Source organism: Vicia villosa, linkage group LG1 (genome assembly GCF_029867415.1).
Source record: "Vicia villosa cultivar HV-30 ecotype Madison, WI linkage group LG1, Vvil1.0, whole genome shotgun sequence".
Taxonomy (NCBI): domain Eukaryota; kingdom Viridiplantae; phylum Streptophyta; class Magnoliopsida; order Fabales; family Fabaceae; genus Vicia; species Vicia villosa.
This window is the reverse complement of record NC_081180.1, coordinates 116692966-116708069: the sequence shown is the minus strand read 5'-3', so window position 1 is coordinate 116708069 and position 15104 is coordinate 116692966.

Genomic DNA, 15104 nt, shown 5'->3' with positions numbered 1-15104 from the left:
TTGTCACGTTGTTAGCTATTCTGGATCAATATTAAATCTTGGATACTCTGAAAATGGTACATCACGTCATACGCACACATGCACTCATACATTCACATTATCACATTGCATTTTTCAGGTTATTGTACAAGAAACTAATTGGGGTCCTTTTCAGCAACAGATTTCTTTCCCGACGACGAAGCTGACTTTCTTACATCCTTACCGCACCAGGAGTAACGAGAGAATCATGGAACAATTTGAACAGAATCAAGCTGCCCTCCGTAGGGATATGGATGTTATGGGGGAAAGAATGGCCCAACTTATGGAGACTCTCCATGCCGTTGTTCAAGGACAGGATGAACTCAGAAAGAGCGTCGCTAGTTTGGTCAAAGATACTCCTACCAATTCTGCTGACGGAGGGGTGAAAACTAAAGAGACTCCTATTAATGAGACACTGAAAGTAGTGGACGACCACCATGAGGTTATTGATCTTGAACATGATCTTACTGCTGAGTTGACTGAGACTGCTAAGATGTACCAAGCTCTCGAAGAACGCCTTAAGGCTGTTGAGGTTGCTAAAACTTCGAGTTTCGACACTGCTGCTATGTGCTTGGTACCTGGGATTGTTATTCCCCCAAAGTTCAAAGTGCCGGATTTTGATAAGTACAAAGGAGTTACCTGCCCAGAGACTCACATTCGCTCCTACTGCCGTAAGATGGCCGCCCATGCTGAGAACGAACCTCTGCTTATGCACTTCTTCCAGGATAGTCTCACTGGAGCTCCGTTGGAGTGGTATATGAAACTCGAGAGGTCTAATGTTAGTACTTGGGGAGAACTTGTTGATGCCTTCTTGAAACAATACCACTACAATACTGCTATGGCTCCTAGCCGTGCCCAGCTGCAGAATATGTCACAGAAATCTGAAGAGTCCTTTAAGGAATACGCCCAGAGATGGCGTGAACTTGCTGCTCGAGTTCAACCTCCCTTATTGGACCGAGAATTGATTGATCTGTTTATGGGAACTCTGAAAGGGCCGTATCTTCAGCACATGGTTAGTAATACTTCTCCTTCCTTTTCGGATGTGGTCATCATTGGTGAGAGGGTCGAGAACTGTGTCAAAGCTGGTACCATTCAAGGAGTTACTAATCCTAGCAATTCAAGTGGTAATGGTAAGAAGCCGTATTCTGGGTTTGTGAAGAAGAAGGAAGGTGAGACTAGCACCGCTTCTGTTGACCAAGGCCGAGCTCCTGCATATTCTGCTGTTCCGCCTCCTTATTATCCGATGCCTTATGCTGTTCCTGGTCCATATGTCCCTCAGGAATATGCTGCTGCTCTTCCACAACCATGGATGGCACCCCAACAGCCTTTCGTACCACAACAACAAGCTGCTGCTCCTCAGAATCGTCAACAGAACCCTAGGCCTCAAGGTCAAAGGGGCCCACAAAGAACAAGATTCCAAGATAGGCGTATTGATCCGGTTCCGATGTCATATGCCCAACTCCTCCCTCAGTTGCTTGCTGGCCAGTTGGTACAACTCCGTGAACTGGGACCCCCACCTAGTCCCCTCCCTCCTGGTTATGATGTTAATGCTCGATGTGAATTTCATTCAGGGGCCCCAGGCCATACTATTGAAAAGTGTAGAGCATTCAAGTTGAAGGTTCAGGATCTCCTTGACGACAAACTTATCTCGTTCGCTCCTACTGGTCCTAATGTGCAGAATAATCCTATGCCTCCTCATGCTGGTACGACCAATGCTATTGAGTTATGTGAGGATCAGATCCTGGTTAATGATGTTAATGAGGTTAGGATGCCGCTAGCAGTTATCAGGGAGTATCTTATGCAACCAAAGGTTTTGTGTGAACTACATGACTACTGTTTGCAATGTTCTTCTAATCCTGAGGAATGCACAAGGTTGAGAGAGGAAATCCAAAAACTAATGGATGAAGGTGTTCTTAGAGTGGAAAGGGTCGTTCCTGTCGAAGATGTGGCTACTTTAGAGATCCCTTACTACCCTACTGAGATATCAAAGACTCAGGGCACTTCTTTGGTCATTCATGCTCCGAGTACTCCTTTGGTCGTTCAAGCTCCGAGGACTCCATTGGTTATTCAGGTTCCAAATGTTCCTTCGACTCCTTCAACCTCGTCTATTGCTCCCTCTCCTGTGAATGATTCTAAGGCTGTTCCTTGGAGTTATAATGCCGTGTATATTCGAGGGAAGAAATATGATTGTCCTCCGGTGGGTAATTCGAGCATTACTAATATTACTGGCACTAGTGGCATTACCCGTAGTGGTCGGATCTTTGCTGCCCCTCCTCCGCTTCCTAAAGAGACCAATAAAGAGGCTAGTACACAAGCAAAAGGAAAGCAAGTTGCTGTTGATCCTCCTGTGACACGTAATGCACAAGATGCCGAGCAACTCTTGAAAATCATTAAGAAAAGTGATTACAAAGTGATTGACCAACTCGATCAAACCCAAGCCAAGATCTCCATCTTGTCTCTCTTGGTGCATTCTGAAGCTCATCGTGATGCTCTGATGAAAGTTCTGGCTTCCGCTCACGTAACTCAAGACATTACCGTGCCTCAGTTTGAAGGGGTTGTGACCAACATTGCTGCTGGTAATTGTTTGGGTTTTTCTGATGATGAACTTCCACCTGAGGGTAGAGCACACAACAAAGCGTTGCATATCTCCGTCAAGTGTCTGGATGCTGTGTTGTCTCGAGTTCTGATTGATACCGGTTCTTCTCTTAATGTGATGCCCAAGACTACTTTGTTTAAGCTGAGTATGGATGGGATTATGATGAGACCATGCACTATGAGTGTCAGAGCGTTTGATGGCTCTAGAAGGTCCGTAGAAGGGGAAATTGATCTACCTGTTTTGATTGGCCCTCACATGTTCTATATTGCCTTCTATGTCATGGATATAAGTCCTTCATACACTTGCCTCTTGGGTCGCCCTTGGATCCATGCTGCCGGGGCTGTGACATCTACCCTCCATCAGTGTTTGAAATTTGTTGTGAATGACAAGATTGTTGTGATCACTGGTGAAGAGGATTTGATTGTCAATAATCTGGCGTCATACCGTTATGTTGAAGTGGAGGGAGAGATACAAGAGACACCTTTTCAGGCCTTAGAGATCGTGTCGGTTGATAAACTCCCCGTGGTTGAAAATAAGAAAGAACTCGGAGCACCCCTCTCGTCTCTGAATGATGCTAAGGCCTTCTTAGAAGCTGGTACTCCCCATAGTGCCTGGGGCAAGTTGATTGATGTTCATGAGAAGCGAGACAAGTATGGCCTTGGGTATCAACCATCCTCCTCTACTCAGCTCAGCATAATTCCTGGAAAGAAGGGGATTCCCCCCATTTCTCAAGTGTTCGTCAGTGCAAGCACCAGTTCTGGAAGTCAGGTTCTCGCCGTGGATGATGATGATGAAGAAGATCTCTCCAGATTCATTTGCCATGCTGCGCCTGGACAGGAGCTCAACAATTGGACTATCTTGGACGTCCCCAGAGTCACTTTTATGGAGATGTAATTTTCTTGTTTCGATGAGTCATATGCTTCGCCCTAAGCATTTTGACCGCTTGTATAAAGAAGGGCCCCCTATGTTGTTTCAGTTTGTTTAATATTGAATGAAAATCATATCTTCGCATGCAATTACTGTTCCATTTCTTTCATTTTTGTTTTTTACTTTAAAAACTTTTTCAAAAATGGCAAAGCTTTTCTTTTCCCTTTTCTTTTTATGTGTTGCATTCTAAGGCATAAATCATCCATCGTGCAGATCTGGCTCGAATTCCATCAAAAATGATAATGTTACAGTTCCACGTCTTAATATCCTTGAGAATCCAATTGACCAAGCTGATGAGGATAGTGGGGAAGACTGTGAAGTCCCCGAGGAATTGGCAAGACTTTTGAGACAAGAAGAGAAATCTATTCAGCCACATCAGGAAGCCATAGAAATCATCAACCTCGGTACAGAAGAAGCAAAGAGAGAAGTCAAGATAGGTGCCGCTTTGGAAAGTGATGTAAAAAGAAGGTTGATTGAGTTGCTTCGAGAGTATGTTGATATCTTCGCCTGGTCATATGAAGACATGCCTGGTTTAGACACGGATATAGTTATGCACAGGCTACCTCTCAAACCAGAATGTCCGCCGGTAAAACAAAAACCACGAAGAACTCGACCTGATATGGCTTTGAAAATCAAGGAAGAAGTAGAAAAACAGTTGAAGGCTGGTTTCTTATCTGTGTGTGAGTATCCTCCTTGGATTGCAAACATAGTACCCGTTCCTAAGAAGGACGGAAAGGTACGCATGTGTGTCGACTACCGAGATTTGAATAGGGCAAGTCCGAAGGATGATTTCCCTCTGCCTCATATTGATGTGCTAGTCGACAACACTGCTCAATATTCGGTATTCTCCTTCATGGATGGTTTTTCTGGCTATAATCAAATAAAAATGGCTCCTGAAGATATGACCAAGACTACTTTTACCACTCCGTGGGGTACGTATTGTTATAAGGTGATGCCTTTTGGTCTTAAGAATGCTGGTGCAACATATCAACGAGCTATGGTGACCCTTTTCCATGATATGATCCATAAGGAGATTGAGGTGTATGTCGACGATATGATTGCAAAATCCCAAACTGAGGAGGAACATTTGATATATCTTGAGAAACTGTTTGCTCGTTTGCGTAAATTCAAGTTGAGGCTTAATCCAAACAAGTGCACTTTTGGAGTGCGATCTGGAAAATTACTTGGATTCATTGTGAGCCAACGAGGGATTGAGGTCGACCCCGACAAAGTAAGAGCAATACAGAATATGCCAGCACCAAAGAATGAAAAAGAGGTCCGAGGGTTCCTTGGGAGATTGAATTACATAGCCAGGTTCATTTCTCACCTCACTGATACTTGTGAACCCATCTTTAAGTTGCTGCGCAAAAATCAAGATATCCGTTGGGATGATCATTGTCAGGAAGCCTTCGAAAAGATCAAGCAGTATCTCCAAGAGCCACCAATTCTCATGCCTCCGGTTCCTGGGAGGCCGCTTCTTATGTACTTAACTGTGCTTGAAGGATCTATGGGGTGTGTGCTGGGCCAACATGACGAGTCTGGTCGAAAAGAGTGCGCCATTTATTACCTGAGCAAAAAGTTTACCGATTGTGAATCCCGCTACTCACTACTCGAGAAAACTTGCTGTGCTTTGGTATGGGCTGCTCGCCGACTGAGGCAGTATATGTTGACTCACACCACTCTATTGATCTCCAAAATGGACCCGATAAAGTACATCTTTGAAAAACCGGCTCTTACAGGAAGGCTAGCTCGATGGCAAATGCTTTTATCAGAATACGACATCCAGTATGTCACACAGAAGGCCATCAAAGGAAGTGTCCTTGCAGATCATCTTGCTCATCAGCCATTAGAAGAGTATCAGTCAATGAAGTTTGACTTTCCTGATGAAGATATCATGAAACTAGATGATAATGAAGGACCCGAACCAGGGGAGCGATGGACTCTCACGTTCGATGGTGCATCAAATGCTATGGGCCATGGTATTGGGGCAGTTTTGACTTCTCCTCGTCAAACTCACATCCCTTTCACCGCTAGAATATGCTTTGATTGCACGAACAATGTCGCGGAATACGAAGCTTGCATAATGGGTCTCGAAGCAGCCATTGATATGAGAATCAAGATCCTTGAGGTTTATGGGGATTCTGCCTTGGTTATACATCAAGTGAGAGGCGATTGGGAGACACGACACCCCAATTTAGTTCCTTATAAGGACTATATCTTGGAGTTGCTGCCTGCTTTCGAGGAAATCACTTTCAATCACATCCCCCGAGAGGAAAATCAATTGGCAGATGCTTTGGCTACTTTGGCGGCTATGTTCAGAGTTAGCTCCCCTAAGGAAGTGCCAGACATAACGATCCTCCGTTACAAAGAGCCTGCCCATGCATTCCCTGCTCATTGTCTCACTACTGAAAATGTGTATGATGAAAAGCCATGGTATTACGACATCAAGAGGTATGTTGAGAAGCAAGAGTATCCCGAAGATGCTACGATTGGTGATAAGCGAACGCTTCGAAGGTTAGCATCCAAATTCTTCTTGTCAGGAGACGTCCTGTACAAAAGAAACTATGATTCAGTTTTGCTCAGATGCGTGGATAGACACGAAGCAGAGTTGATCATGCGGGAAATTCATGAAGGGTCTTTTGGAACTCATTCCAGTGGGCACTCTATGGCCAAAAAGATCTTACGAGCGGGATATTACTGGATGACAATTGAAAGTGATTGTTATGTGTACGTGAAGAAATGTCACAAATGTCAAGTGTATGCTGACAGAATTCATGTTCCTCCGACTCCTCTGAATGTCCTGACATCGCCTTGGCCCTTTGCTATGTGGGGCATAGACATGATCGGACGGATAGAGCCACAAGCTTCAAATGGACACAGATTTATTCTTGTTGCTATCGACTACTTCACCAAATGGGTTGAAGCTGCTTCTTACAAGAACGTGACCAAGCAAGTCGTTACTCGCTTCATCAAGAAAGAGATCATATGCCGATATGGGGTTCCAAACAAGATCATCACTGATAATGGGTCCAATCTTAATAACAAAATGATGGCAGAGTTGTGTGAAGAGTTCAAGATTGAACATCACAATTCATCACCCTATCGGCCAAAGATGAATGGCGCCGTCGAAGCTGCTAACAAGAATATAAAGAAGATTGTCCAGAAGATGGTTAGAACGTATAAAGATTGGCATGAGATGTTGCCATTTGCTTTGCACGGCTATAGAACTTCTGTTCGTACTTCAACTGGGGCAACTCCCTTCTCTCTTGTCTACGGCATGGAGGCCGTACTACCTGTCGAAGTGGAAATTCCTTCGTTGAGAGTCTTGATGGACGCCAAACTCGATGAAACAGAATGGGTTCAAACGAGGCTTGATCATCTCAATCTAATTGAGGAAAAACGCTTATCTGCTATCTGCCATGGCCAGTTGTACCAAAAGAGGATCAAGAAAGCGTATGACAAGAAGATTCGGCCTCGAGAATTCCACACAGGTGACCTAGTCGTAAGGAAGATCTTGCCAATTCACACCGATCCAAGGGGCAAATGGACTCCCAACTATGAAGGACCATACATTGTGAAGAAATCATTTTCAGGTGGTGCTTTAATCCTGACGAAGATGGATGGGGAAGACGTTCCGCTTCCAGTCAATTCAGACTCAGTCAAAAAATACTACGCATAAAAGACCCGCTAGGTCGACGTACCTAGGCAAAAATAAGGGCATCCCGGCAAACCAAAAGGGTTTGGGCAAAAATTAGGGATAAAACAAAAAAGAGAATAACCCGCTAAGTTGAAAACCCGAAAGGGCGGCTTAGGCAAAAGGGGGCATCCCGCTGGATTGAAAACCCGAAAGGGCGATCCAGGCAAAAGTTAGGGATTAAAAGCGAGAGGCTGCAGTCTGAATATCCTTCACAAAGACCACTATACGCCCTTGGCAGAATGGACAGATCAATCCAACCACTATCCTTTCTGAGGCAAAGCATTGAGAGGATCGAGGATATGGGAGCTGTAGCAATATCAGTTTTAGTGGAAATCCGAGCATTTCTCTTTGCCATTTCGCTCTTTGCATTTTATTTCCGTTTCGCAACTACCTCATTTAGGAGTTGCTTCCTTGTACAGAAGCCTGTTCACAGGCATTCCATCAATGAAATAATCTTTTGATGCAAAATCTTTCTTTCTTTCTTTTCATTTTACGCATGCGAGGTGTGATTTAATTCGTTATTAAACATTGCATTGAGAACATGGGGGCAATAATCACAAAATCAAAACGAAACATGATGTTACGTAAACATAAAAGTGCTCGAAGGGGCACCATTTGCGTCCAAACGTTGTTTTCTGTGCAGGTTGCAGGTTCTAGCCATCATCTTGACTCATGACGTGTCACAAAGGTCATCATCATCCCACGTGAAAGTTCCAGAGTATAATTCATCAGTACTGGTAAGCATGGAGCACATGAAAAGGTCCATATCCCCCTTCCATATGGCAGACGAAGAATGGTCTCTCAAAAACTCGTGATTCCCCGAGCAGTATAGGATGTAAAGAAAGTCGAGCAAAGTCGCTTCCTCCCCAATAGAGTTATGTTCTAATCCTCCACACAGTTGCCAATGATCTTTGGCACTATGAAGCTTCCAACGCCCACCCACAACGGTGTCTCAAGATCACAGGCAACGGACCCCAACGATCCTACTCTTCTGTTCCACCAGGGCCTTTATCTGGCACTCTTTGCATATAGAATTCATTGCATACAGCATTGCATCCTCAAAAGCGTAGCATATCCATTACAATGGACCATTACGCCGTAAAAAACTCAAACATGCATACAAAGCATAAGCCAGATAATAGGAGCCAATGTTGGATCAGAACAATGACCCATCCACTCAAGTTGTTACCTGCACAAACTTTACCTGATATCTGCTATCATACTACAAACACTTCCAACCACGGTGCCGATGCGAGGTATCTTCAATCTCTGATGAGTGTCTGACACAAGGCCTTCTTCCGTCCCTCGGTGTCGATTCGATGTTGAGTCATAAGATCGCTACGAGATCTTATTCCTTTCCAAAGTGTGGAAAATCGCACGAGATTTTCTTTCGATGTTGAGTCATAAGATCGCTACGAGATCTTATTCCTTTCCCAAAGTGTGGAAAATCGCACGAGATTTTCTTTCGATGTTGAGTCATAAGATCGCTACGAGATCTTATTCCTTTCCAAAGTGTGGAAAATCGCACGAGATTTTCTTTCGATGTTGAGTCATAAGATCGCTACGAGATCTTATTCCTTTCCAAAGTGTGGAAAATCGCACGAGATTTTCTTTCGATGTTGAGTCATAAGATCGCTACGAGATCTTATTCCTTTCCCAAAGTGTGGAAAATCGCACGAGATTTTCTTTCGATGTTGAGTCATAAGATCGCTACGAGATCTTATTCCTTTCCAAAGTGTGGAAAATCGCACGAGATTTTCTTTCGATGTTGAGTCATAAGATCGCTACGAGATCTTATTCCTTTCCAAAGTGTGGAAAATCGCACGAGATTTTCTTTCGATGTTGAGTCATAAGATCGCTACGAGATCTTATTCCTTTCCAAAGTGTGGAAAATCGCACGAGATTTTCTTTCGATGTTGAGTCATAAGATCGCTACGAGATCTTATTCCTTTCCAAAGTGTGGAAAATCGCACGAGATTTTCTTTCGATGTTGAGTCATAGATCGCCACGAGATCTTATTCCTTTCCAAAGTGTGGAAAATCGCACGAGATTTTCTTTCGATGTTGAGTCATAAGATCGCTACGAGATCTTATTCCTTTCCAAAGTGTGGAAAATCGCACGAGATTTTCTTTCGATGTTGAGTCATAAGATCGCTACGAGATCTTATTCCTTTCCAAAGTGTGGAAAATCGCACGAGATTTTCTTTCGATGTTGAGTCATAAGATCGCCACGAGATCTTATCCCCTTTCTTCTGTTGACGAGTTGATCGCCACGAGATCTCCTTTCGATGTCGAGTCATAAGATCGCCACGAGATCTTATTCCTTTCAGTCCTGACGTTGAGTCGTAAAATCGCACGAGGTCTTATTCTTTCGATCATTGTTTCATACAACCATTCTCTTTGAAAACCCTGTATTGGCACCGCTACCACGTTATAAGCTATCTCCATCCAAATCCATTGTTCACTGTAAATATATCCACCAGAAAAAAACAAATTCCTCTCTTTCCCCAGCAGATACCAAAATACAAAAAAATAAGGATAACACTTACGCCACCTTCTCTTCAGGACAAATTTCAGGTCTTGATATTTAATCTTCTTCTACCTTGAAGGTCCGAAAGGCTAACGCCAATCTCACCTTCAGGTTTAAGACGATTAAATAGGGGCAGCTGTCATACCCCAAATTTGTCCTACCCCTTTTCTTCTAACTGGCTTAGGCTTTGCACTCATGTACATACATCACTTAGGTCATAATCCATACCCATGCATTCATATCATAGGTACTACTCAAAGGCTGGCAAGAGAAAGCTCTATTGCAAAGAAGTTTGATCAGAGAACAAGGAAGACTGAGGTATAATCATATGGTTCTATGATCATTGAAGTCCTCCTGGATTGGGGTGTCTCTCGGTTTCAAATCAGGGCATTGATTGAAGAGTGCAAGCTTGCAAATCACCTGGGTCGTTAAATCAGGGTTTCCTTGACCAAAGTCAACCAGTTGACTTTCTGGTCAACATTTAATCAGGAATGGCTTCTATGTGTGAAAGGGCTTCTCATACTGGCTATGCGGATGTGTTTGGTCGACTGGATGTGAGTGGAAGAGATTTAATCGGGAATTTCATCAATAGTCGGAAAAATCGGGACAGTTGACTTTTGGGTCAAAATCGGGAAAATTATTCAAATATTGACTTTTGATGGAAAATTAATCAAGAAAAGTCGAAGAATGGATAAAATCGGGAGTTCGGCAAAAGGTTGAAAAAAAATAAAAAAATAACAAAAATGGAAAGTTTTCATACTTAGAAATTTTTTGGCACTTCAAAGCTTGGTAAGCAGTCCACTTCATCATCAGTTTACACGTGGCAAACGACATTTTTTGAAGAAATTTCCAACATCAAAGTTGTTCCTCTCATGGAGTAGAATAACTTTGAAGTTGGACACTTTTTCATTTGAAGCTTGGTTAGAGAGTTATTGAGGTTTGAAGTTGCTGAAAATTCATTTGATCTAGGCCACAATGCAAGTCATGAGCCAAGTCATGCCCAAGCATTTCATCAAGCACTTGGTATGCCAAATGTCAAGCCAATTATTGAGCCCTACAAAGAGGTTATGAGTTAAAACTTGGTATGCTTCTATTCTTTGCCATGTCCTCTACACATTGATACAAGAATCAAGCCATTTGGACAAAGGACGAATCATTTACAAAGCTCCAAAGTCACATGTTCACACTGGCCCAAGTTATGCATCTGGCTGGGCATGAATCCAGAGCACACGCGAGCAATTAATCAAGCACGTGGCGTGCCAACTTTGAAGGTGATTATAGAGAAGCACGAGGGTCCATGAAATGCAATAGTTATATGATTCTACTCTCCTCCATGTCCTTTCCATATTGATCCAAAAAACGAGACAAATTATTGCATAAAGTTATAGATATGTGTGCACAAAGTGGACTCCCTGGTCATGGTAGCTAGCCTGAGGTATCATACTTAAAGCCAGTAGCATGCATGAAGAGAATGGCTGCCTCATTTAGCCATGCACGAATCTGGAAGTGAGAAAGCATATTGAAAGCTTACTACAAACATGAAACTTGTGCATTAAGTTGTGAAAATAATACACTACACTGACCCTCACCATAAACCATATACACCAGCATATAAGTATCAAAACCCTTCACAATTCACAGAACACACACTCATTTTTTCCACACTCACTCTTCTATCTCTCTCGGTTCACTCTCTCTCGCTACCAATCACCTTCAAAAGTTTGTTACATTTTGTAACAAACTTCACCCAAAGCCACCGCCACACACCACCAGTGACTCTCCCACCATCACAAACTTCAACCACCGCCGTCACCACCGTAACCGCCTTCACCATCAACCTTCGAGAATCTCCATCGATCAACATCATCACTCTTCCACCATCATCGGTAGCACGCAGCCTTCAATATCATCAAACCAACGCCAAACAATCACTATCAACCGCCGTAATCAAAGGAAGCAAAACGAAACGGTTCGCACCAACTGGAATCATCACTGCTCATATCAAGAACAACGGAGCATAGGAGAGCTTTCTGGAAACGTTAAATTCTCTCAGGTGCGATCTCCGAATCTTTTTAAGCGCTATAGACTTGTAGTTGCCATGTTAGGGTTCGTATTGTGAATCTCTGTTGCTTTTTGTTCGTGCAAGTTCTGATTCCCATAACTGAAAGTACGCCTACGTTTTTGAAGTAAAACCGCTGTATCTTAATGCTGTGGATCGCAATTGGTTGTTCAGGATAGTTTAAGGCTAGATCTTGCAAAATCCGATGACCTAAGGCTTAGCTTATCTTCTCCGGTTAGGGCTTTGAGAGTGTTCTTTGCCTCAATTGAGTTTAGATCCGGAATGAGAGCGAAAAGCCGAGTAGAATGATGTTGGAGTTTTTAGTTTCTGGATTTTTTTCTTTATCTCCGGCCAAGGGGCGCCGCCGGAGAAGATGAGTGAATAGTCCCTCCGGCGGTGAGGTTTGTTTCACGTAACAGGCACATGTGGCACACGTGTTGTTTGCTAATTGGTCCATGCAAATATCTTCTTCACTTTTTGTCTGTATTCAATTAATTGGAAGCAAGTCGTGGCAGGTGGTGGTTGGAAGAATATACTCTTTGCCCTCTTTTTCATTTAAATTTTCTATGACCAGTTGACATCAGGTTGCTATGTTATTCTTATTTCGGGCATGTAATAAAACCATACTATAAAAATGATTGCACTTACTGATTGAAATAAAAGTGTGGAATAAAAGAGAATGGACTGAATGTAGACTGGGCCCAGGCGCTATGCTTTCGACACCCCCTACATTTGGGCCCAAGCGCTACTTATAAAAGGTTTAGCTCATGCCAGATTTTGCTACTACACCCCCAGCTTAGGCAGATTTGTGTTTTATTAAAAATTTGTTTCCTCTTCAACTTTTGCTTCATAAATCATTCTTCCAAAAAATAAAAAACCAATAAAAATATGTTTTAGATACTTCTGTGTGTGTACATAATTGTGATATTTTTTGCATATTTTTAGATTTTATTTTGCTATTTCTAATAAATCTTTTCTTCATATATGTTCATTCTCCCTCATGTTTCGATAGATTTTGCAAAGCAATTTCGTTTAACACCTTAGGATCAGAATTTAACCACCAATTTTTGTATGATCGCTGTAGACTAACCCATGATGTTGTGTATAAAAAATGAACTCCCAATTCTTTGTTTTGATTGGTATTTGGTTAGCTTTGTTTAACTCGATTAATATGCGTTTTTAATAGATACTTGTGACGATTGTGCTCTCAAATTGAAATATATTCATGCAATAATGTTGGTTCCTTTTTGTACATATAATTAGGGATGTCTAGAGGTCCTAAGACCTGGAATTGGAATTTTTGAATCATGTTTTCATACTTTGCTCGATTTTTCTTTATCACATGTAAATAACTTGTTTTTGGTTGACGATTGCACCGTAACTTGTACAAATGACCCGTAATTTTGTGTGGAACTTCTTGGCATGACTTTGTGGTTGTTTAGGCATCTAATAGAGGCTATTTGCTACTGACTTGTACCATTTGATTACATGTTTCTAACTTCATTCACAATTTGAAACCGTTTAGCTAGTATTAACCTAGTGTTGTCTAGTTTTGGTTAGAGTTTTGTATTGTTTCATGCTAATTGACTAATATAGATTAACATAGAGTATTGGAACTAATTGAATGAGTGTGCTACTGACTTGAGGCCTAGCTCATTGTGTTCACTTGCTTTTGTTTTGATTAATTGATGTTTGCCCGCTAATTGGTAAGTAACGATTCATGCGATACTTTGGTAACTTCTTGTGGATGTTTTTGTGTGATACCGTGATGCTTTTGTATTTGATTTGGGACATTCAATCCCTTGTTTTGCTACTGACTTGAGGCTTCCCTCTCTTGTTTCCATGCTTAGCCTCTCATTTCTTGCTTTGATGTTGCCTATTCCTTACTATTGCTTGCTATGTTCCCTTAGACTCTTCCTTCTTTGTTAAGGGGAATTGAGATAGGATAGTTATCCTCAACCTTAGTGACAATTATAGATTAGAATAACTTAGATTAGAACATAGGATTAGTTCCCTTCTTTCATTCTTTTTCTTTTCAACTCTTTAAAACATTAATAAAAGGAAGATGCGAATCACATTAAGCAAGTGATAGAGAAATGAGCGGGATTCATTCCCTAACCTGTTTCTCAATCGCTTAGTGGCATAGAAACGAGTGGGATTCATTCCCTAATCTGTTTCTCGGTCACTACTTAATGGGAGAGAAACGAGTGGGATTCATTCCCTAATCTGTTTCTCAAACATTAATTAATGGGAGAGAAATGAGTGAGATTCATTCTCTAACCTGTTTCTCAAACATTACATAATGGGATAGAAGTGAGTGGGATTCATTCTCTAATCTGCTTCTCGATCATTATACATTTTTATGTGATTCGAATCGTGAAGTAAACTCCCCTTAAAAAACACACAAACAAAAACACTTAAAACACCTAACAATGGTTTAGACTAAAGCAAAGTAGAGAAAGTGGTGAGTGGCCCAGTATTGGGAACTGTTCACCACTCATCTACGTTAAAAGACACAAACCAATCACTTCTTTTGCCTAAGGGCACCGTTATCTCCGCTCCATTGCATCCTAGGCTGTCCCTTATGCAAGAGCGCGAGCGTTAACTCCGCCCAACTAAAAAACACAAAAACAAACAGAAAATCTTTAGCCGAGCTACGGTAACTCTGATTCCTGAAAAGGATACGTAGGCAGCGGGGTAGGGCCCGTGCGAGTACAATTCTTTCTTTTCCCTACATTTTGCATTCATTTCGCATTTAGACATAGACATAGTACACACCCATTAGATAGAAACAAACATAGGTGGATACCATCGAGTACGATGGGCGTGAGGGGTGCTAATACCTTCCCCTCGCGTAACCGACTCCCGTACCTTGATTCTCTGGTCGCAAGACCTTGTTCCTTCCTTTGTTAGGTTTTCTGATATTCCTTTCCCTTATGGGATAAATATATTGGTGGCGACTCTGTTCATTTTTCGCGAGCGTGCGACAATGGGTAATATAGATTATATTGGAGAAGGATATAGACATGGACATGCTCATCTGAGATAGCATTGTCACATTTTGGCTTAGGATGATTAATTATTTATGGGCCAAACACGCGTCATTCATGTAGTGCAGTAAGAAGTGGAAGTGGAAGTAAGATCTTCAATCAAGTGTGCGTGTGTGGCTAGTGATAAAAGCTCGGGTTTTGAGGATGTGCTCCCCTCAAGGTCTCAAGTTCAAATCCTGGTAGGTCCAAATTGCCTATTAAAAAAAAACTTCAATCAAATGGTGAATT